At 46.0% G+C, this 26,174-nt stretch overlaps 1 protein-coding gene across 7 annotated transcripts in view; it reads right to left on the bottom strand.

Moving 5' to 3' along the window:
* Positions 1-26,174, bottom strand: part of KIF21A (kinesin family member 21A) — an 863,983-nt gene that overhangs the window by 821,321 nt on the left and 16,488 nt on the right. The gene's annotated exons all lie outside the window — the stretch shown is intronic.

Genomic DNA, 26,174 nt, shown 5'->3' with positions numbered 1-26,174 from the left:
CCTTTCCCCCAGATCCTCTTCACTCCAGCGCTTTCGCTCACCTTTCTTCTTACATATCTATTTTCATGTCACCTTCCTTTCTGCATCTCTACCCTCGCTCTCAATTCTCCTCTTATAATTCGCCCTTTCTCTTCTCTACTGCAGATTTCCATCCTCAATCACTCAAAACGCAATGTAGCACTTCGGTCTAGGAAAGCGTGGGAGGTTATGATTATCTTAGTCTCAAACAAAGTCGCACACAAGCCTTGAACCAATGGTGAAGTGATTAAATGTTTGGATGGTGGTAACAGAAACGCAAAAAAGGAGGCAGTTGCAGTAGGCATCCTAATAACCTTGGGCTATCACGTGAAGCGGGCTGTTGTTGAGTTAGATTAGGCACAAGTATGGGAAGCATGGTGGAGAAAAAGAAACTCTGTAAAACTCCCATTGCAAGAATTCCGCTGTGGAAACATTTTAAAACTCACACTGTAAAATTTGCAAATTGGTAAACAAATAGGATTGGCGAATTAGAATGTGATTGGAAATTATATTTTTGTGATAAGAACGTTGGTTATAGGCACTATTATCCAAGCACAATGAGACTTTGTTACTGCAAGAAATTGATTTAAAAAGTGGTAAGGTAAATTGATTGATTTGAAAAGTCATGGACCGCCATAAGTGATGGCTGGATTACGGGTCACATAATAGGACGACTCAAAGCTCTTCAATATTTGTATATGGGTATGTAGGAATTAATGGCACATTTCTAGAAAAGGTGGTGGATCGAGCATTTGAAACAGAATCAACATATTCTAATATGAACAAATTAAGTTAGCATGAAGTGACTAGTCCGAAAATGAACATTCAGAGTTTTACAATAGGACACATCATTGACCATCCCTGATTTAATTCTCATTCGCCATTAATGTATAGGATTAAGCAGCATAACTGTTAAACGTTTTATAAGAAAAAAGGGTGTTCAAAAAGATTCAAAACATTACTATATGATAGTCCTCTCTTACGAGCTATTACAGCAGTTAAATGTCCACTCACTGGGTTATAGGTTAGAACCACAGGCGACAGCTTATAGAGGGAAAGAGGGCAATTAACAACCAGTATAGCATGATGCAGAGGGCTATAATGCTACGAGACCATTCTACACATTTCGAACAAAATGTTCTAAAGCAAGAGATACACTGCAATATTGAAGCAGAAAGCAGTTATCAGCCATTATTACCCCCCTTACCCGAGCACTCTATTTTCTTCAGAGAATCTCCCAACATTACAATGGTCTACTGTTCTTTATGATCCTGTACAATGAAGAAACAATAACATTGGTACCACAGCAAAACACTGGAAGTATTGTTAGATTAACAATAGGAAATAAATAAGGATTCTCGGTCAACATTTAATAAAGAAACCAGACCACAAAGAAAACGTATGAAGTAGACGAAAAGAGCAACAAACCAATCACTGCCAGGAAGTCCACGAAAAAAGAATGACACAAGCAGTACTTACATAAGCCAAAATGTGGTGAGGAATGGGTCACAATAAGGGATAGTAGGATCTTCATAAAGTCTGTTATCTAGACGATACGGCCCGTGCTAAGAATGCTGCAGCCTACAGCACAGCTGCACCACAGAACTATTCGACATATGAAACCAGAGGAAGGCGTCGTCTCATTAAACAAAGAGCTCTGTTTTGTAGAACTGCGGGAAGTAGATGCCACATAGATCAGGATTTAAAAAATAAAGTATAGTTACAGAGGACTAATTGCATAATAAATTAAAGAAGTGTTCCCCAGTCTAAACGACTCAGTCTAACTAATTGTAAACGGAAGGCAGATGAGCACCCAGCAGACATTGAAGTAGATCTTATTTTGCCGAGGTGTGCCAAGCAGTGTCTTGCTGTGAGGTAAAATAAACCACCCTCTTTGGAGAAAAGAGGTGATGAGAAGAGGCCATTTTTAACTCCAGGCACTTAGGGAAACAGGACCACTTTTACCATTGAGAACTCCAAAGTTGAAAGTGACACTGTACCTGATTTCTCACCTGCTATTCTGACGCATGCCATTACAGTCAGTGCTCTAGTACTGGGGTAAGCATCAATATTCATAAGATAAGACAGTGAGTTTAAATACTGCTAATATTTAACACGATAACTAACACTGAGCATGTATTGACAAAGTGAAAATAAAGGAGACCAGAAATGCTACCTGAACCCTTAATATATCACCAACGGAGATGCCCTACAATGGACAATGGGTGACCTTGATACAAAATACCTCCGCAAAGCCAAAACATATATAAATCTTGCACTAATATGAAAACAACAACATAGTTTATCCGCCCACTCCACGCAATCAAACACAATAGACGGTCTTAAACAGCTGAAGTGGTCAAACCACAAAGGATGTCTCCACAAACTGATAACTACAATACAAGTTACAGTATTCAACAAGTTTGTGCCTGCCAAAAAAAAATCTGTGATTTAGACCAAAAGCATCGACTTGTAAAAGAGCTAAATTTGCGTTCACAAAGGCAGTACGATTATATCACAACAAAACAATTTATTCTCAACATTTTAACAATGCTCACTTCTAGGTGTCAATGCAAACACATTGTTGGATCACACCCAATAAGTACTAAAGATACAGATTGTTTACTCGGTTAGTAATTTATGAACACCTTCTTCGAAATCCTAATCTGTTTCAGATTCAAAATACAATGTGGCATGGGGTTCAAATTACATTAGCAGGTAGTTTCCATCTTCCCCAAGTGTAATAACAACCTTTAATGACCGGTAACACCGCTTAATTTAGTTTATACAGGAATATGCAAAGATCAGGAAGCTCAATTATGCTGGCCAGCTTTTTAAATCGTGCCATACTTTTAAAATGACAACTATTCTACTACCCATGCCTTTAACAGTTATTTCCTCTTTGGTACACACTTACCAAATGCAGAATAACAACGTCTGAGCCTTTCTTCTATGAGCTACATTTTAGGCTCTTCCCTAGGAGGTACCAATCTCTACATCAAGCTTGCTTCTTTGGACAAAACTCATTGACTTTCAAGTATTTCACCTATTTATTTTTATTTTACTGAGTTTTATATAGCAATAACTTGACCCGAAGGTATCTGGTATCAGAGCTTTTACATGGCAACAGTTGTGTTACATGACGACACATTCATTTTTGTTAGGTACAGGGAGATTAAGTGATTTGCCCAGAATCAAATAATGTTCAGCGTCAATGCCGAGACTCAAACCCAGTTCCCCAGTTTCGAGGTCGGCCCCCTTAGCCGTTAGACCAACTACTCTCCCCTATTTTATCTGCGAGCTGTACGGGCTATCTTTAGTTCTTCCAATATATCTGTTATCACCACTACTCTGGAACACTTTATATATTTATCACGACACTACACTAATTCATCCATCTCTAATTTTAGATCTACTCAACAATATATCTATTTTTTATATTCAAATGTTATGGTTTTATTACAATTACCAACATTAGCAGCGTTAGGATTTTGCAGATAACAAATCAAATTGAGAGACATCATTCCTCATAAAATCACCTTCCCAAACTAAAATACTCCCAACAATTCTCCCACATTTTATGATGCTTTTGGGGATAGCTGTGTGCGATATATATAATCTCTGTGTTTTGCACACCAGTCCACAGCTGGTAGCGATTCCCCTAAAGCTGGGTGTAGTCACCAATTTTCCAAACTTTGCAATGTCCCTTTTAGCAATCAAAGTCCCTATTCCCACCGGGAACTACTCAAATCCTCGAGGATACCCGGCAGCGCTACCCTGGGTAAGGGTTGCATAGATGTTCCGGGTGTGTCCGATAGAGTAGAGAAGATAAGTCGTAACTAGGGGGCATATAATAAGTGATAAAAATCTCCTTCCTCTACTGAGCAACAAAAGCATATAGGAAGTGGGAATTCATGTGCACGCCACAACCTAGAGGGTGAGAGTTAGGTAGTGCGTACGTAGTTAAGCTGTAGGAGCCTCAGTCGCGCCTAGATATCAGGCAGCCTTGGGGTCATACATGCATCCTTCCAATCTTTATCATCTAGCTTCCCGTCGTTGCCTCCCCCTGACTCAGGTACCGCCAGAGGCAACGACGGACAGAGCGGGACCTCCTACTTCCTGAGCTTGGTCCAGGAGAGGTGAGGTCCAGTCCCCGATCAATCTGGATACGAGACACATCAGTAACACGGAGGAATAGTAACATGGATTGTTGGGGATGCCGCTACTGCACATGCCAGCACTTACCTTGGGACGTTGATGGAAAGTGATGTTCCTGTGATAGACTCAGACTCCTGGAATGGCCCCGAGAACCACCCTCCGAAAACAAGCAGAAGCAGACCGAGGCTAAAGTGAAGTCTCCGTAGACTGTGACATCTGCAGCGCTAAACGTTTCATTCGGCGTTGCTTGAGCGTCTTTGGTTTCAGCTTTTGGCAGGATCCAGAGTCTTCGGAGTCGTGGTGTTACCGTACACACCACATACAAACAGAATATGGGTCTGTAACCGACATTTGTCAAGTACACAAGTGACAAGGCTTAAAGCCTGGAGACATAAGAAAGGCACACTCTTTCCTGTCGACAAACACAGTAAAAGTAGGGCCAAAAATATCCCGAGGAATCGCTTCTCTGGATCCACGTTACAACGCGGAAAAGAAGAAACTGACATCAGCAAACCGGAGGAGAGTTATACGACTCCCTGACGTCACAACCGGAGACAACATCATCACAGAGACGTACAACACGTTCCTCCAGTGCGTAGAGGTACAGCTGAAAAATTGCCGGATCCAATCTGATGCCTGGGGAGAACTCAAAAGTTAAGGAATCTGCAGCTAGATGTTGCTATCAGATAGTGTATGCAGGTATCTATCTATCACAAAAACACTATTTGGGCAAGGCTCCATGTGATCTGCAACAGCTTGATGTTGAAGCAGGATCAAATGACATTTGGATAAGAAGCAGATTCTCTGCACAGAAAATAGCAGCATTGTTTCCTGTAATCCGGAACGGTTTAGGTCAAGCTATATGGATATAGGAGCGGGAGGCGAATACTGGCCGCTCAAACAAAGCATTGATAGGCATGTCACCAATTTGAATCTTGACAAGTCTGACTTAACCTTCCATCCTTCAAAAGGTAAGTAAATGGAGTACCATTGGGGAACAGTAGCTTTATCTACAGTGCTCAGAAACAACACAAGTGCAGTATGAAGCACTACATTAAAAACAGTAATAAATATCAGATTTGGGGGGGGGCGTGGCTAGCAGCCGAGCATGGCGGCAGCCTAAAAGAAGAGCTCCGTAGATCGGACGGCCTCTCCTAATATCCGACTACTTATCCGTGCAGGAAAGATGCTCTAACGAAGGGTCCCGAAACCTAGGACCAGGCGGAACCCAGGGTAGCAACTTTGAAAACTGTCCGACACCGGAGGCGAAACTTATGTTGTGACGACTCTGAGGCCTGAACGATCGCAACGAGCCGGGACCTATCCTGCATGATCGGCCGAGAAGAGTGAGGGCAACTCGGATCGATTCCACCGGAAACGCACGACCACCACGATCCAAGCAGTTGGTCGCGAGTTCGATAACAGCCAGGACTGATCGAGATGACCTAATTGGACTCTGTCGCATATAAGAGTGGAAATTAAACGCGATCAGGAAAGAATACTTTCAGACGACGAGCAGGTGGAACCGAAACTAACGAAGAACAAAGGATCGGTCCGCCATCTCAACACGTAGTGATCAGTGCATCAACTGCTTTTGAACACCATCGCCACAGTACCAAGATCTATACAAACAAAATGGTGGTAGTGTTTCTCATCAGAGAAAACGTCCGCACCTACTGTTGTTAGTTATTCTCCCCGGGTACGTAATACGTGAGGTATGAAAGAGATATAGAGGTGCACTGAGAACTTGATAAGACACCCACCACCAGGGGTGTTTGAGCAATGCAACTGAATGCAAATACCATGAATCAAGAAAGAAAAACCAAATTACACAAGCACCCTCTTAACAGTCCATTAATCTATGAACATGAATGTATTCATTTCCGAGGTTATTGCACCAACATTATTCAATGGTTCGATGTCAATGTAAAATATGGATCCAAAACCGAATCTTGTTCTTAACGTTCTTTATTATTCAAATAGGTTAAATTTTGGTCACAGCGAGCTATTGAGTAAGTAGGTTCCCTTTAAGTAACGCAGATCTAGTTTAGTCCCTCATGGATCATTGAACGGACCGAACTGGTTTGGGTAAGTCTTGTTATGAGGGTGCGTCTCGCTGCGTGGAGATATGTCTTATCTTGTTTAGATGAGAAATTCTTAAAGACCTTGATAAGTCTTATTAATGTTGTTTCCGGGCGCCGAGTCTCCACTGCAAGGCACTGCCTTGCAGTGGAGACTCGGCGCCCGGAACCTACTTACTCAATAGCTCGCTGTGACCAAAATTTCCAATAGGTTTCGTACAAAACGCCTCATTCCCATATCCTCTTGAGTACTAACCAGTCTGATGCCAGAACAGCACAGGACCATAACAGCATAAGACCAGAACAAGATAGCCTTGAAAAAGCCCTGGAGAGGGCGAAACACGTGTCGGCAATGATAAGCTGGGAATCTTTTAACCTATTTGAATAATAAAGAACGTTAAGAACAAGATTCGGTTTTGGATCCATATTTTACATTGACATCGAACCATTGAATAATGTTGGTGCAATAACCTCGGAAATGAATACATTCATGTTCATAGATTAATGGACTGTTAAGAGGGTGCTTGTGTAATTTGGTTTTTCTTTCTTGATTCACAGTACCAAGATCCACCTTTTAAAAGTAGGACCTCTGGCCTTATAATACCTGCTCCCAACTTGCTCGGGAACTTGCAGAGCAATAAACTGCGAGAACCTGCGTGAAATGGGTGATGTGGGCCTACTGTCCATAGGAAGAGAAAGGTGAAGACCAGCTGCAAGCCAGGGTCCACTGAACTCCGAAAGGCTGAGAGGCACAACCTACAAGACTCTTGTCATACGTAGGAGCAGGGAAGGCTGGAAAAAACCCGAGAGGAGGCACTACACAGACCCGTATTGACAGATTTGCCAGTGGTGGAGGGTCCTCTTCCCCGTCGGAGGGAAGGGCCCCAGCCAGCAAGATGGCGGACGGGACAAACACACAGAAAACAACGCTGGAAGACATTATGAGAGCGCTAACCCAAGTACAGGCCACAGTGGGCTCAATATCCACTGAAATCACATCGATTCGGGCGGACTTTCAAAAGATGTCCGAAAAAGTGAAATCAATGGAGGTGGTCACGAAGTCGCTTGTGGAGGATGTCTCCGAGCTACAAACAGCAATGCAACAAATGGAGGTGGAGAACAAAGCACTACGTGAGAAACTGGACGATCAGGAAGGTCGCTCGAGAAGGATTAACATCAGAATTCTTGGTGTACCGGAATCTGAAGGCAATAGAGCAACAGACCTATATGTGGAGGACCTGATTAAAAAAAGAGTTCCAACCAAAGGGACTGTCTGCCTTTTTCTCCGTAGAAAGAGCGCATCGAGTACCGGGGGGTAAACCTAAGCAAGGCGTGACACCAAGACCCATCTTAGCCCGTCTATTCAACTTTCGGGACAGAGACGCCATATTGCAGGCTGCTAGAGAGTCCCCTCCGGTCAAGATCCTCAACTCCACACTGGCCTTTTTTCCAGATTATACAGCAGAAGTTGCGGACCGCAGGAGGACATTTCTGGAGGTCAAGAAAGAACTAAGAGCAAGAGAGATCCCTTACTCCATGCTCTTTCTGGCTAGGTTGAGAGTGGTATCAGAAAATAAGACTTGGTTCTTTGACACTCCTGAACTAGCGAGAGACTGGCTAGATGGATGGAGACCGACGACACAGCCCCGCAGATAAAACAGAGCAAAAAAGGACAAAAATACGGGACTTCCGGAGGGCTCACAAACATCTCACAGAACGGAAGAGGAACTCTCACAAGACGGAGATATGGTGGTCGATGACGCCAGTAAGGAACACTAACCTCCTGGAGGACGACTAATGACTTGATCTTTAACTTTGCGATCTGCCTGGAGGTTGGCTACAAGACACTGGGCTGACTGCTTCCGAGGAGAGTATGAGGGGCCGCCGGCTCCGGAGAACCTTCACCCCCGCGAGCAAGTATTTGGTGTGGGGAATAGGTCAAGCACTCTGCTGAGTTGGGGGGGCGGGCGGTTTTATGTCCGTATAGCAGGGGGGGAGGGAGGGGGGATGTTCGGGATATAGGGGGGGTTTCTTGTTGTTTGTTTTGTTTGACTCAAGGAAATAACGTGCAGCATGACGAATTGAACATTCAGATGGGTGTATACCGGACACTATGGCAAATAGACACTGAGAAAAACAAGCTAGTCCTACCAGATATGCAATGGCGCACAACATACAATCAGAACACTAGATGAGAACGCTCGCACAGGACCGTGAGGGGCCTAGGAGACAAGATAAAGAGGGGGTTGGTCCCGCAGGGTATAAAAAGACTAAATCCGGATCTGATCCTTCTTCAGGAGACACACCTAGCGGGAACGGTTAGTAAGGCACTAGACAGATGTGGATATAGCATGGTAGTGCACTCGGACTTTACCTCGGGATCTCGTGGAACGGGCATCTTAATGAGAAAAGCGTCCCGCTTTATACTGCATTCCACTAGAACCGATGAGTATGGCCGTTTTGCAGTAGCAATTGGGTAATAGGAAGTTAAACCACTTAACATTGTCTCTGTGTATATTCCTCCAGCATTGCATGCGACTACCCTTCCCGAGTTGGGGAAATTACTGTTGGATCTCCCGGAAGGTGACCTTATACTGGGGGGAGATTTCAACGCAGTGGCACACAACACACAGGATAGATTCCCAACCCGAACACACACATTTGGCCCGTCCCGTTTTAACGACTTCCTCGAGGCGCAAGGACTGTTAGATATTTGGCGACATCTCAACCCCGAGGGCCGCCAATACACTTATTACTCCGCAACTCATAATAGTCTGTCCCGCATAGATTATTTTCTCACACTGGGTGACGGTCACCTTACAATAAGTGATGTAAAGATTAGACCCAGGGGTATCTCGGATCCTTCCCCCCTAACACTCAACCTCTCGAGCTCGGGAAGGGTTAGCAAAAGAATGTACCCAATCTATCCTGGTTATATCAAGGTACCACATGTCCGGAAAGAATTGAAAAAGTCGACCCGGCACTATTTTGCAGAAAATACTGGCTCGGTATCATCCCCCACAACCCTATGGGAGGCTTATAAGACGGTTCTGAGGGGACATGCCATTACAACGATAACAGGGCATAAGCGCGCACAACAACAGGAATTGCTGGATCAGGAACTGAACCTTGAAGCAGCAAACGCGGCGCACATGGCACATCCAACAGAGAACGCACTACACACACTTAATCTATGCCAACAATTACACAATGATCATATGCGGCGGCAAACGATTGAGAATATAACAGCGACGGCGAATAGAGTGTATGATATAGGTGACAAGGCCAGTAAACTCCTGGCATGGCTGGATAAAAAGAAAGAGGGTAGCAGGACCATACACAGTTGACAGATTCGAATGGGAAGCTACATTCGCACCCATCGGAAATAATTGATATCCTCGCGGACCACTTTCAGGGAGTATATACCCCGGAAATGGAAGTCACAGCAAGTGCTGCGGCCCTGGCCCTCCAAACGGTGCACACCCCGACTTTACCCCAAGACACGGTGGATGAACTGGAGGCAGACCTAACGGTAGAAGAGATACAGGCAGCAATCAACGCACTACACACAGTAAAAGCGGTAGGCCCCAACGGTATCCCGGTTGAATGGTACCAAACGATGGCGGACACACTAAGTGGGCCGTTACTGGCCATGCTCAAGGATAGCTTGGAGCGGGGGATCCTGCCTTTGGATCAAAGGATGGCAACTGTTGTGGCCATCCCAAAACCGAGTAAGCCGCCCGCCGAGTGTACATCGTACCGCCCGATCTCGCTACTCAATGCGGAAGCCAAAATTTTGGCGAAAACATTGGCTACTAGATTGATGCCCCACCTATCCCGCCTGATCCATCCAGACCAATCCGGTTTTATGCCCCATAGGAGCACTGCACTGAACCTCCGACGAGTACATGGCACACTGGCACGGGCCCCCCTACTAACGGAACCAGCAGTCATTCTATCGTTGGACGCCAGGATGGCGTTCAACATGGTAGAATGGCCATACCTATTCGCAGTCCTGGCACACATGGGCTTTGGCCCTAAATTTATCGCATGGATAAAACTTTTGTACATGGAACCTGTCGCACACGTGGCGGCCAATGGACACATTTCCCGAGAAATACCGTTGGCCAGAGGAACGAGACAGGGTTGCCCACTCTCCCTCTTGCTATTTGCGTTAGTCCTAGAGCCATTAGCGACTGTCATTAGAGACACCCCATTACTGAAAGGAGTGAGTTGGGGGAGCACTGGGAAGACAGGGTTTCCCTCTACGCTGATGACCTGTTAATATGCCTGACCGACCCAACCGCTGGCATCCCGATACTATTAGAATTATGCAACACACATGGTATCAACTCTGGCTACACCATAAATTGGTCGAAATCGGTCATCTATGAGCTGAAGGGTCCTCTGCCACACCTACCCAGCGACTGCCCATTGACAATTGCAGACGCCTCGTTTAAATACTTGGGAATCTACGTCGCCCGAGACGCCTCGATCCATTATAATCAAAACCTGTTACCTCCACTCCTTCGCTTAAAGTCAGATCCAAGACATTGGAAAACTTTACCGTTGACACTTCTAGGTAGAGCGGCTCAGTTTAAAATGAAAGCACTTCCACGTCTTCTATATGTACTGGAGAATACACCAACCCTAGTACCGCCCTCATATTTTAAAAAGGTGACGGCAGTAATTTCAGATTTGCTATGGGGGGGGGGGACGCCCGGCTCGGGTGGCACATCTAAAACTCAACCGTGGATGGTACGACAGTGGGATAGCGCTGCCGAATATACAGTTGTACTACTGGGCGTCTCAACTCAAGGTGATAAACCAATGGATCCACGCACCACAAGAAGACCCAGCTTATTTGGCAGACAGGGCACAGCTAGGCACGCACAGTCTGTTGCCACCACTATACAATAAAAGTCTACTGGCAAAACTGATGGGCCCGACGAAACACACAATAGTACTCTGGCATAAGGCACAGACCAGGCTGAAATGGGGGGGGGGGGGGGGGGGGTGTGATAACTAAACTTACACCTTTATGGGACACTGAATCACTGGGATATCTGAGACATAGTAAGGGATTCACCCAATGGGACAATATAGGGATTTCCACAGTGGGAGACTTATGGACAAATACTGGCGTGGTCGCCTTCTCACTATTACAACAACAGTATGACCTAGGACCTACTGAGACATCCAGGTATATACAGATAAGGCATACATTGATGGCAGCCATTGAGCCGGGGACAAAGATCCCCGAATCCTCACCGTTGGAGGACCGCCTACTCACTGATTTTATGCAAACGGGGGCCACATCCCTCACTTATCGAAAGTTGCTGAACAACCTGCCTGATCCACTAACTAAATTACGAGACAAATGGGAGGAGGAGTTGGGGGAAATGGACGAGACTGACTGGAACGCCGCATTGGCATCCCCGCGGGAGGCAGGCGTGTCGGCCCGCTTCCGACTGGTACAATTTAAAATACTACACAGAGTGTATTACACCAGAACTACCCTATACAGAATACATAGGACTGATCATCCAAACTGCTTGAGAGGCTGTGGAGAAGAAGGGACACTGCTGCACACACTTTGGGGCTGCCCGATCATTAGTGAGTACTGGAAACGCATTATGAGAACCATTTCTCAAACGCTAGAAGTGTCACTCACACCGGACCCGAGGGTCTGCTTGCTGAATATATGGGGAAAGACTGATCTAACGCGACAGGGACAACAGTGGGTAGTGGTAGGAATGATGGTGGCCAAGCGAGATATAGCGCAGAAATGGGGAGCAGTGGACACACCGACGTCGGCACAATGGTGCAAGAACATGGATAGATTGATGGTAACCGAGCGAGCGGTTTATAAGATCAGAGCTAACCCTCGCAAATGGAACAGGATATGGTTACCTTGGAATAAATATCGGGGTGACCTGTGTGAACCTCTTCCGGAGGAGGAAGAAGATAGCTCTGGAGGAGAGGATGAGTTAGAGGACTGATACGTATACATTGACGAGATAGTGGGAGGGGTCTAGGCACACGAGGGTGGGATACTTTAAGGAACTCACAAGATAGGGATAGAATAGTGAATCGGGAATACCCACTGTTATGAACGATTGAACGTATATTGATATCTTGCTATATTGTTCATTATTCCTAATGAGTCTGTGGTTTTGTTCAGATAAAATAATAAAAGTAAGACATGTGATTTTCTTTACCTACTAATGGAATGTCTCGAACACAATATCCACGAATGCTGCCGGACCGGAAGGTTGTCGGCTAAATAGCTGTGTATCACAAACATCGAATTAATTACTGCGTGGCAACTGATCTCTGAACACGAATGTTGTATTGTGTATTTGACAACTGAAAATAAAAGTCTTACAAAAAAAAAATATATCAGATTTGGATCTCCACATTTATAGTACCTACCGACCAGCGCTACACAAGTATGAAGTTGGCAGCTATAGGGAAATTTGACCCACGCACCACACTTCTAAGAAGCTACCGCTGAAAAAGCAGAAACTTGAGCAAGCAGAGGAGCATTTTGTCTGTGCCTCAATGCCCACTTGTAAATGTATATCTTGCAGCCTAGGGAAACATGTGATAGATGCGGTTTCCTCATTCACTGGTACTACCAGGTCAAGTTTCTCATCAGCCTGAAACCCCCTTGCTACCTCTGAAATGAACAGAGGGGCTCTTTATATGGAGGAAGTAACCTTGTCATCAAGTAAACAGTAATCCACTAAACAAGTAAAGCTTTTACCAACAGCTTCCTAATTATTGGACAAGTACTTTCCCTTACATACCAGGATCTATGCCATTATTAATGGCCACCAATTTAGGTTCAATTACAAATGCTGGTTGTTTGCACTAACAAATTAAACTGGAAACGTAATCCATAACGTTAACTTTGTGGAAAGGTAGTGTTTGCTCCCACAAAGTATGCTAGTGCACAATTATCTCAACAATGTACTATGTACCACAGGCCCTACAACATCCCAGAGATATAAACACAGTTTACCTTACGTCCCTCTTCATTATCGGATCGAAAACGACAAGCCAGGTACCACGTCTCAGAAATGAAACTTAAATTAAAAGATGCTGCAAAATAACGCAGGTCACCCACGCTGGGTACATAACAAGCATTGAAAATGCAACAGGTCTCGCCTTTTATTAAGTTAAAGCCATCTGCTTTGCTATACAATCCCATTATCAAAGCAAATGGCTTTAACTTAATCAAAGGCGAGACCTATTGCATTTACACTCTCCGCTGCCTTCCGAACACTCCTTTGTGTTTTTTTCAGGTGAGTCGGAAGTGTGGGTCCGTGCTCGAAGGGGGCAGGGCTGGAATTTTCTGTAAGGAACATTAATACTCATAAGATCCCTATACAGTTATATTTGGCCAATGCGTCCTGGGAGCACCTTATAGAACAAAGGTGCACGGAACGAACAGCCATCATGTGATACTTGCTTCCAGGCTTGTGTGTGGCCTTATGCGCTAGTTGTGAATTGTTTTGTGTGTCTGTATTTTTGAGTGTGTCGTATGCGTGTTTTTGTTTCTAAGTGCCGCGAGTCTTGGTGTGTAACAATCTATGAGCATGTTACACTTGATTTCTCCAACTCCATTTATCACGATCTCCCACAATTTCTGTTAAACCGTCTCCAAGTCGTCCAAAATCAGGCTGCTCGCCTGATCCATGGAACCCCCAAATGGCAATCTGCCAAGCCTCTGCTTCATAGCCTCCTTTGGCTCCCAATAGACCAAAGGGCTGCTTTCAAGGTGGCATGTCTCACCTTCAAAGTTCTTCACTGTTCCAGCCCTGGGTTCCTCAAATCCCTTATCCGTCCCTACCGCCCTACACGCAATCTCCGATCAGCCCATTGTGACTTGTTAGCCACCCCAAGAAACAAAACTAAGAAATTTGGCGGTCGCCGTTTTTCCTACCAAGCTCCTACTCTCTGGAACCTTCTTCCCCTATCTATCAAATCATCTTCCTCTCTCCTTTCTTTCAGAAAACAATTGAAAACCCATCTCTTCCCATCCTCTAGCTAGGTTCCTCTACCTCCCGTGTTTCCTCCTCTCCTACTCGGTCTATCAGCGCCAGGAAGCTTCGGCGTCAGCGCGCTTTACAAATGGCACCTAACATAACATAACATGTTAATATGCTGGTGTGTTTCTGTGTCTGTGTGCTGTATTCACGTGATACATTTTTATGTCTGTGCGTAGTTGTGTGTCTATCTATGAAATTGCTTCTATGTGTGTGTGTTTTTGTGCTCATCTCTGTGTGTCAGCATGTTTTGGTGTGTCGCATGTGTGTGTGTTTTTGTGCGTCTGTGTCGCTGTAATTCTTCAGATGTGCCTTTGTGTGTATTTGTTATTTTATAAGTGCATGCGTCTGTGTGATCGTATGTGGATGTTTGATGGTTCGTGTGCTATAAAGGTGTTACTAAAAGTATCTGTTTGTTTGAGTGCTTTGTATGTGTGTGCTCACTGGTTACCATAAATACCCTCAACACATGACGCAACCGCGGCAAACAAGTTGTAATCCACACGACCACAGCATGAAAGTCAAAGCAGCCTGACAGTTGCTTCAAGCACTAATGGGCAGACTAGTGGCACTCGAAATCTCTCTCCACTGTAGGCACTTTACAAAGAAAATGCCACGCTTATAAGCGAGATTTGACATCAATTTACTGTGTGCGTGTTTATATTTACACACTAAGGTGCGAGTATGTTTTCTTATTTGTGTATAATTGTAAGTCTTTGCAGTCATATTTCGCCAAATAGTGGTGCTCGCTTGATTGATAGTGGTCTATCTACACACTATGACCCTGAGATAAAATGATTCTTGGCAGTCTACAGTCGCTGAGCTTGGTGACGAGGCCAAGCAGAGCGGATCCCACCTTGTTGCCTTTCAATAAATTAACTGTACATAATTGTAATCATTCCGAGTTTAATGAGAAACTCTAAAGCGTTTAACCCCTAGCAGCACAACTGGTGAGGCAGCGAGAATCACAGGCAGACGTCACTGTGACGTAAGACGAGAGAAGAATTATGAGCCCGACGTCAACAGGAGAGAAATATTAAAGAAAACTAACCCTTCAGTGGAATTTACAGTGGAAGTGGGCTCAAACACATAATGCTTTGTGTCTGGTTATGGAGTCTGCGGCCCTAATAGGTAGAGACAGACCGTGAATTCCTTTCACTTCCTCGCCCAGGAAAGCAAACTGCCTATTCGAATGTGCCCTCGCCCTTCCCTGAGCACCAGTGCGCCCATCTCTCTGGGCCTCTGGACCTTTGCAGCACAACGGCACACCCTCCAACTCCCGTATACCTCGACTGGCCAGGTCGTGCTCCTCCATTCTCTCCGCAGGCAGGGGGGGGTGTTGCTCGGTCGTTCCGCCCTTTCCGGCATCACTAGTCTTCCGTCCCCAGAAACAGCCAATCAATGACCGCAATGTTGTGGCGTAATCATGAAAAGAGGACAGAGGCTAAAACCATGGACACGAAAAACAGACTTTTTGGACTGCAGCAGCACTTTTTCTAGTGCTTACAGGTCTCAAGTCGGTGTGCTGGCGAAGTGTTGACAATAGTCCAACCGATAAAGAATGCACATCTACATAGGTAGCAGCATCTACATGACAGGTGAAGAGTCAGTAGTATTATTACACTCAATGTATTAAAAACTCATTATATGTGTGTTTGTTCTGAAATTAAATAAGTAACACACACTTGGCAAGCTTTGTTTCTTTGCTATTTGAATTCACCTGCCTCAAAAGCCATCCACATCACCTGGGCCAGGGCCTGCCAGCTGAGGGAGCTGCAGCGAGCAGCCTTCTGAGATAATCACCCGCTCCGGAGGAGGGCAGCATGTCGGTAACAGGCCACCGAGGCAGGAGAAGGCGCGCGCAGGGGCACAGCGGACGAGACGTTGATGCGTGCGGCCCACACAGACTTTAAAATAATAAAGGCGATATCTGAAACACGTGTCAGGGGTGAAGCCGAAAGCACGGGGGATCACAGAGGTGAAATCTGAAACACAGTGGAACTCGGGGGCATAAGTGGCAGCAACAAGCACTCGCAATGACGCCAAGTTTTTTCTGCCGTCCCACTTGGACGGCCTCGGCCTGCTGGCGTAAAAAGGTTTATTATCTTCTATATGGGGCCATCTGTTTCGCCCCATAAAGATAACAAACCTTTTACGCCAGCAGTACATCAGGGCAGCCAGTCCAAGTGGGAAGGCTCTAAAAGAGAAAAGAGTACGTCACTGTAAGCTCTTTTCCAATGGATGGCTACCGTTTAGCATGAACGGTGACGCCAGTCAATGAAAAAGAGGGGCGGGCTAAAACCCCGCTAGTGAAAGCTACCCACAAACATAAAATCTCGCCAGCGAGACTGCGCATGTGCGCAGCCTACGCTAGCCGAGACCTAAAAAACAAGGATGGCATTCCCGCCAGTCTTAATTAACCTTTCTACATTGGAAATGAGGGCGCTTAATCAACAAACGCGCTGCACGCTTTTGGTTTACACTCACATCTTCTTGATTTGCCCGTGAGTGTCTTAGGGTTGATCAGAAGGAACGTGGAGGGTTTAACAAGGCGCTGTGGAATATTTGTGTGATGATCCCACTGTCAGGCGATCTTCTACATGCTTGAGGAGCGGTGGTTCCCTGCTGCGAGCCTATGAATGAATGGCCACTATTATTCAGGACGAATGCTTGTTTGTAAGACACTTGGTACGAAGCACAGATGAATGGCAAGGTAGTAGCACATCTCCTGAAGAACCAAGTCATGTTGGTTAAAAGATGTTATTAGTTATCAGTGGAGCCACCAAGAGGGTTTGTGGTGAAAGCAGAACAAAAGAAGGTCGACAGGTAATCATATTAGGAATTTTGTTCAGTCAAAAGAGTTTTAAGACGTCTGAATTTCAGTTGATTTGAGATGACTTTAGATGTAAGACTAGCACAGACAATATGCAATCCAGGTAGTGACAGCCAAAACGGATAAAGCCTTTTCCTCTGCCTTGAGTATCTGCAGACTTTCAAAAGATAAATGTTCCCAAAACAGAGGCAACGACCAGGGAAAATATCTTGGGGGTTTAATATTCAATCAAGTAGAGCATGCTCCATAAAGCAATATTCACACTGTACCTCGGGTCTTAAACGTCATGGTCCCTCCAGAAGGAATAGGCAGTCAGAACCATGTGCAGCGGATGGAGGCAGCAGAGTAAAAGCTGCAAGTATCAATGGCAAGACGTTACTGCAGCATTGTGAATTACCTGCAGGCAGAAAAACAATCCCTTAAAGTTTCAGAGTGAGAGAATTCCCATAACCCAAAATGGCGTCTATATGGGGCGCTACAGTGGAGATTGGAACATGGAAGAAAAAAAATATGGTTCCAATCTCTACCAAACTTAAAACGCTAATTCCTCATCACCAAGGCAGTCAGTGTACTCGCACTACATGGTAGTTACAGTTTCACAGGATATATATAGAATATATATCTATATATATATATATTTCACAAGGATAGAGCCCCACTCCGAATTCTGTGCAGACAAGAAACTTTATTAGTCAGAGGCAGCATTATATAACTCACATCCTGCCTCAGACTAATAAAGTTTCTTGTCTGCACAGAAGTCGGAGTGGGGCTCTATCCTTGTGAAGTGTTTAACAAGCAGGCTTCTCCGCTCCTGCAAATCTTGAGCCCGCCCTGCAGAGTCGGTGGCCCCCAGAAAACGGAGTTTTGTTGTGGTGTATTTCATGGAGGGGGCATGACACGCTCTCGCGCACCAACCAAAGGAATGCCGCAGGAATTGATTGCGCATTTGGGAGAAAGGGAATAGAGGAGTTGCTTTCTCCTCTTGGAAGCTCCGCAGTGCCGACCCTTATCAAGGACAAAGGCAGCGTTAGAGTGCACTTGCTGCATAAAGGAATACGTGCACATTACTATTTGGAACTTTGCTGGGACATTGTTTTTTAAATACGCTATTTGGCAAACACGAACAATATTGCAATGCCTCGAAACTAAGAAGCAATGATGATGCATGCTGGGGCATGTAGTTAATACTATGGCCCCGTGACCACATGGACAAAATTGAACTCACCTGTGAGCAAGGCGTGGTGACACTGAAACCGGTCAGGATGTGAGTTATATAATGCTGCCTCAGACTAATAAAGTTTCTTGTCTGCACAGAAGTCGGAGTGGGGCTCTATCCTTGTGAAGTGTTTAACAAGCAGGCTTCTCCGCTCCTGCAAATCTTGAGCCCGCCCTGCAGAGTCGGTGGCCCCCAGAAAACGAGGTTTTGTTGTTATATATATATCTGTGACACTCTGATTCCCAAGTAGTGAGGGTACACCTTGCACTGCTTCTTCCCTGCTGATCCCCCTCGTCGGTCACCAGTAGCTTTAGTTAGGACCTAGTCTTCATATGAAAAGGATATTTTGACTTGGCTATAACTAACATCGTTTGACCAATCTTCATGAATTTTCCAAAACAAGTGTCATGGTAGGTTATGGTTAACATGGAAAGTTTGGGGGTGATTGTGCAATGGGAACCAAGAATTTGGGGCGCAAAATAAGGGTGTGTTTGTGATGTTATTCCCTCAGAAACCTTTAGCCACACCTACAGCACGAACCGCTAAACAGACTTACCCCAAAATTGGCAGGGAGGTAAATGTTGGTTCAAGGAAGTGCCTTTTGCGTATTTGATGTAAATCCGTTCAGTAGTTTTTGAGAAATGTAAGTTTAAAATTATAGTGATATTCTGGTTGTAAAGTCTTCGCAAACAAAGAGAGCATGTGCATGAAAATGCTCTGCTCGGATAGGCTGCTAACACTTCAACCAGGAAGTGTTGGCAGCCGTATTGGGACTCAGCTACTGAGTCCCAAGGGACGGGACTCCCCTTGGCTGAACCAATGAAAATGTGGGGGCAATGCCTCACCCTCCGCATTTTAAAAAAAATCAAAGCGGGGGAGGCCCTACGGCCCCACAAAGCCGTTTCAGGGCTCGCCACCTTCCCATGGCACAAATGAAGTAATGGCGGGGGTCTGTGGCAGATCCCAGGAGACCACCACTTCCCCAGGGCTATACAGAAAATAGGGGGATGCACAGCCCCCCTGGGTTACACCCCCCCCCCCCCCCTGGTCCGGCTACAGCAATGTTTAATGCCTGCCCCGGAAGGAAATCAGCCCGAAAGTGGGGCCGCGAGGCCCCCTCCCATTTTTTAATAAGAAATTTTAAAAAGGATCAGGACCTTGGAGATGGGGTCCCCGGGGCCCAAAATGGTCCAGGGAAGGGGAGCCACCCGGCCCCCTCCCTAAAAAGTTTTTACCAACAAAAGCTGCAACTTGCGGGAGTAGTCGCCTCTTTTCCCCACTATCGTGGAAATGAACCTCCTGACGCGCTCCTGGTTGGAGGATGAAGTCCCCTTGGCTTCTCAGGGCCCTTATGGGTCAAAAAGACCTCATGTTACCTCCAGTAAGCTTCACATTGTGGGATTGCTGAGTGGTGATAATAGGCTATGCTCCTTTATCCACCACTCTGCAAACACGCCTCTCGGCACACTGCTGGTGGGGGGGATGGCGTCCTCTTTAGGGCCTCAGGACTAAAGTGAACTTCTTCCCCCAGGCAACAGTACGCAAAGAGGCTCGTTTGCAGAGTGGTGGAGGAGAGGGAGGAGGGGTCTGACCCCCAAGGACCTTCAATAGCAAAAGGGGACTTTACCCTACTCCCCCCCCCCCCACACTAGTAGTGCGCCAGGAGTCGCGTTTGTAGAGTGGTGGAGAAAGGGGGCATGGCCTGTTATCAGATCTTAGCTATCCTGTTGAATTGGGCTTACTGGAGGTAATAGGAAGGGTAATTGGCCCCAAAGGTTAAAGGGATGTTATAGTTAGGAATTAGCATTTAAAAAACCTTGGAAAACTCAAAGGTTACAGGAGTGTCATAGTTAGGAAATGGAATTTTTAAAATACTTAAAATTAACTGGAAGAAAAAAAAAAAGGTTACAGGGATGTTATAGTTAGGCTGACATTTCACTCGTACAAAACCAGGGAAATTCAGCAGTTATAGTTAGCTGAACTTACTATAACTCGCACCCCGCACTGCACTGCTTATGACCTCACATATTACATCACTCATGTCATGGTCAGGGACATCACTGATGACATCTCAAATGGCATCACTGACTACATCATCGGTGACTGTGAGTGTTTCTAAAAGTTTATGAGTGTTAAATATATATACACCAAGGCGTATTGATATATCAGTGGGTGTACGAGTGCCTGTATGGATGATTTATTGAGTGTGCGACTGACTGTAAGTGAGTGATTGATTATACATGTCGGAGTGAATGTATGGGTGAATTAATAGGTTCTGTGAATGTCTGTATCAGTCTTTCAGTTGGTGTTTAAGTGGCTTTATGGGTTGGTGAGTAGGTACATGAGTGGTTGTATGGGTTACTGAGTGGTTGTATGGGTTACTGATTGGTTGTCCGAGTAACAGTGTTCAGTAATATGATTATTAAAGGCCTACTGATTAATAGACCCCCGGGCGGGAGCAGCAAATTTGTGGAGAGCTTAATAGGCAACTTGTTATCCCCTGCTATGAGATATGATAAATTCCTTTAACTTGACGATCTCAATATGCATTTCGATGATGGATCTAACATGGCGGCCCAAGAGTTACGCCAAGAGCTGTCGACCATGCAACTGACTCTACAGTCGTCACTTCCCACTCATCGGTTAGGTCATCAATTGGATCCACTCTTTTGCAATTGGGAGGGCATTAAGGCCGAGCCCCCTGTCCCGATGGTTTGGACAGACCACTACTTGGTACCTTTTCGCTTCAAATTCACGGAGGGCAGCAATCCGAAGAATGGAAGTGACATTAAAAAGAAACTGAGGAAATGGGCTAAATTTTCTTTAGACACTTTTTATGCCAGCCTAAAACAGGGGGTCCCCCGGATGGGCTAGGTGTCACTATTGATGAAGCTTGGGCTGCTCTTGACAAACATATTGAGACGGCCATAGATCTGACTGCCCCCTGGTCGAGGAATGGCCCAGCACGTCATACTAAATCAGCTGTCTGGTTTAATGCTGAATTGAAAGAAGCTAAGACACCATGCAAACGCATGGAAAGAGCCTGGAGAAAGGGTTATCTTCCGGAGGCGGGCAAGGCGTATAAAGATAGCCTCAGGGGCTAACACGCCTTGATTAGGAAAACCCGCTCAATCTACTACACTGATCGTATTGATAAGGCTGAGTGCTCGACTAAGGAACTCTTTGTAGTCTATAAGGAGATATCATTGCTGGCTTCAAAAAGCGAACAAGTTGATTCCTCTGTACAAATATGCACCCAGATTGCTGATTTTTTCTATAAGAAAGTGCAAGATATGTATACCACCTTTCCTAGTGAGGCCAGGACTGGCCTCAGCGGTGATTCTCCAATGGAAGGTGCTATCTAGGAGGAAGACAGCATCAGTACTTTCTCGGTCCTGGAAGAGGCTATGCTAATAGCAGTAGCGAGGGGGGGTCAAATCTGGCTCCCCCAGGGATCCGGCTCCTGCAAAGATTTTGAGTGGCAGCATGGAAGTACTAGCACCTTATGTTAAGCATCACTTAGTTCTGTCATTCGAATCTGGCAGGGTGCGAACACATGGAAGCAGGCTGTTGTACTCCCACTTAAGAAAAAGCCACAAATCAGCATAACTCAACTCAGTAATTTTTACCCGATCTCCCTCCTCCCCTACTTCTCTAAAATAGCCGAAAAGCTGGCTAACCATCAATTGACAACTCACATCGAGGCGCACAGGCTCTACCATCCCTCCCAGGCCGGCTTCCGGGCCTATCACTCCACCGAATCTGCCCTTCTCTTTTCCACAGAGGCACTGAGGAAACATGTAGATGAGGGTCAGACAGCAGCGCTGATTCTTCTTATCTCAGTGCTGCGTTCGACACTGTAGCTCATCACACCCTGCAACAGTGTTTGAGGAAAAGTGGAGTTACTGGGAGAGCCTGGTCATGGTTGGAATCTTTCCTCCATGCCCGCAGCTTCTATGTGGAACAGGGTGCTTATAGGTCAGAGGTTCTGGACCTAAAGCAGGGTGTTCCCCAGGGTTCCAGTCTCAGCCCTACCCTGTTCAATTTGTACGTACCGCCGGTGTCTACTATTACTGAGCAGTATGGGATAGAGGTGGTAACTTATGCCGATGATACTCAGCTGGTTGTGGCTTTGTCGCAGCCAGCTGAGCATGCAGCCAGCAGATTCGCATCCTGTCTTCAAGATCTGGCAGGATGGATGGCCAAAAACTGTCTCTGATTGAACGGGGACAAAACTGAGGTGCTTATTGTTGGCAAGTCCCCCTCGGTGTGGACCTCTGCCTGGTGGCCTCAGGCTTTGGGTCCATTACCTGTCCCCAGGGATCAAGTGAAGAACTTGGGCATGTGGTTAGATTCCAAAATGTCCTACGATTACCATACTCGGCGTGTCGCAGGGACGTGCTTTGGAATCCTCCGCAGTCTAAGAAAGACACTTGGCCTACTCCCAGCGTCTGCCAGAAGAGCCCTGGTTCATACCTTGGTTACTTCTAGGCTGGACTACGGGAATGTCCTCTACCTGGGAGCGAACATGAGCTGCATCCTAAGACTGCAACATATCCAGAACGCAGCCGCGCGATTGGTGCTACAGCTTCCCAGGAGAGCCTCCTCAAAAAGAGCCTTGGAGACACTGCATTGGCTCCCTATCAAGGAACGCATAGAATTCAAAGCACTTTGTGTCAGTCACAGGATCGCCCATGGCAAGGGCCTGGGTTTTCTGCGCAATCTGCTTCTTCCTTACAAGCCCACCCGGCTCCTGCGCTCCATGGCCGCTGGCTTGTTCTCGGTCCCTAGAATTAATAGGGCAAGAATGGGAGGGCGCTCCTTTCGTTTCTTAGCTGCACGAAGATGGAACTCCCTCCCACATAAGCTCCGTGCGGAGCCCTCGGAGGTGTTGTTCCGAAAGGAGCTGAAAACTCTTGTTTCCGAAGCCCTAATTTTCCGGCGCAGAACCTGTATTGCGCCATCTGTCCAGGCTGCTGCTCAGTCCTTGATAGCGCGGGGACACATACTAGGCATACTAGGAAACTACAGCAAATCCAAACATGTTTGCTTGTTACATGAAACATATAATTAGATGGATTTGCTGTAGTTTCCTAGTATGCCTTCTACTACTTTTATGCTTATCAATAGCAAACTGTATAACATGTGACATAGGCCTGTTCTATTATGCTTATAAATAACAAACAGAATGACAAGTGACATAGGTTTGCCTATTATCTGAAGCAACCATTACGATGAATTTAGATGAAGTGCTTTCAATGTATGCTGTATATAAAATGCTGTCTCGCCTGTGCTTACTGTACATAATTAAATGTTTTGTGTGTGCCCACTGTCCATAATTGCCTGACTCTCACCCATATTGTTTTTAACATTCTAGTGCAATAGACGGTCACCTGAGGAAGACTATTTGGCCGAAACGCGCGTTGTGAACTACCCTGCTGCATTGCCTCCATCATCTGCCATGTCTAATGCCAATTGTTTGTTTGCTATGTGTTTTTAAGTGCATGAATTGTACACTAGCTTTATAAGAAATGAGTACACAAATGAAAAAAAGAAAAAAGTGTTATAAAAAGATAAAATATTTATACTATTTTTGAATAATAAATTGAATAATCCACCAACTATTTGGGTGGTGAGTCTACATACTGTTGGATGATATTACCACATAATCCATTTGTGGTCTTTTATATATGAATATTGTTTGGTAGTTTCTGAATTTTCCACTTGGCTATAGACCGTTCTCAAATTATGGATGGGTGGTGGATGCATGATGGGTGGATGCATGATGGGTGGATGTATGGATGGATGCATGGATGGGTGGGTGGTGGATGCATGATGGGTGGATGCATGATGGATGGATGGGTGGTGGATGCATGATGGGTGGATGGATGCATGACATGTGCATGGATGCATGACGTGTGGATGGATGCATGATGGATGGGTGGATGGATGGATGGATGGGTGGATGGATGGGTGGATGGATGGATGGGTGGTGGATGCATGATGGGTGGTGGCTGCATGATGGCTGGATGCATGATGGCTGGGTGGATGGATGGCTGGGTGGATGGATGGCTGGGTGGATGGATGGCTGGGTGGATGGATGGCTGGGTGGATGGATGGCTGTGTGGATGGATGGCTGGGTGGATGGATGCATGACGGGTGGATGGATGGATGGATGCATGATGGATGGGGTGGTGGATGCATGATGGATGGGTGGGTGCGCGGATGGATGGCTGGGTGGATGGGTGATATTACAAGGCTGCTTGGGTTAAAATGACGTAATGCTTTTAGAATTGGATTAAGAGCTTTATAAGATCTGCAGCATAGGATGTCCTTAGTACCCGAGGTTTTTGGCTGTATATGCTACTGCTAGAGGAGAGAAGGATTTGTTTCGATTACATTTTAAGCTCCTGAAAGACGAAACAATTAACCAATGAAAGCTTTGCAGAAACGTCCATTACCCATTGGGTGGGCTTTGCATGCTCAGAAATTACTTGACTAGGGACTATGCTAACATTATATACACAATGATATGGCCTCAGTCTGTGATGGGTTACTTAATTTTGTACATTAAAATTGTTGCTGGTGGGGACTGCCGACTTTGATGCTGGAACCCAAGGTTCGAGCCTCATGACACCCACAAAAAAAATTGGACAGAAAGGGAGAGGATGTGGACTCTTACAAGTGCTACTTTTTAACGTGTGTTGCCTGGTGGGTGCATGATGGATGGATGCATGCATGATGGATGGATGCATGCATGATGGATGGATGCATGATGGGTGGGTGGATGCAGGATGGATCGGATGCATGGCGGGTGGATGGATGCATGACGGATGGGTGGATGGATGGATGCATGATGGATGGGGTGGTGGATGCATGATGGATGGGGCGGTGGATGCATGATGGATGGATGGATGGGTGGGTGGTGGATGCATGATGGCTGGATGCATGATGGCTGGGTGGATGGGTGGATGGATGCATGATGGATGGATGGGTGGGTGGATGGGTGGGTGGATGGATGGGTGGGTGGGTGGATGGATGATGGATGGATGGGTGGGTGGGTGGATGGGTGGTGGTTGCATGATGGATGGGTGGATGGATCCATGATGGATGGATGGATAGTGGATGGGTAGATGAATGGATGGCTAAAAGTGTGGATAGATGGGTGGATGGATGGGTGGATGGATGGGTGGGTGGTTTTTGCATGATGGATGGCTGGATGGGTTGATGCAGGATGGATGGATGGGTGGGTGGTGGGTGCATGATGGGTGGATGCATGATGGATGGTTGGATGGATGGGTGGGTGGGTGGGTGGTGGTTGCATGATGGATGAGTGGATGGATGGATGCATGATGGATGGATGAATGAATGGCTAAACATGTGGATGGATGGGTGGATGGGTGGGTGGTGGGTGCATGATGGATGGGTGGATGCACGATGGATGGTTAGATGGATGGATGTGAAATACACTTACCACATATTCCCATACCCATAAACCACATATTCCCATACCCTAGGCATAACCGGTTTAAATGCCCCAAACATCTTCCCTTCATACACTGGGGTAAAATCTAAGACTGCAGCTTCTTCCAGTATACACTATTACACTCCCCCGTTCACCGCCACACTTAGTGCCCGATGCGCCAAGAAACCACGGCAGCAGTACTCTGCACTAGGGGGTTCACGCCTGACCCAAATTTCACCAGTCCCAAACTGGAGCCCTCCGGGGTCAAGGAACAGAGGTCATGGGGCTGGGGCAATTTAAACACTGCAGACTGTGCTGCACGCTTGCTCGTGCCAATGGACGCAGTTCA

Source organism: Lissotriton vulgaris, chromosome 1_1 (genome assembly GCF_964263255.1).
Source record: "Lissotriton vulgaris chromosome 1_1, aLisVul1.2, whole genome shotgun sequence".
NCBI lineage: Eukaryota > Metazoa > Chordata > Amphibia > Caudata > Salamandridae > Lissotriton > Lissotriton vulgaris.
The sequence above is the reverse complement of the archived record's forward strand: the minus strand, read 5'-3'. Positions and strand labels throughout refer to the sequence as shown.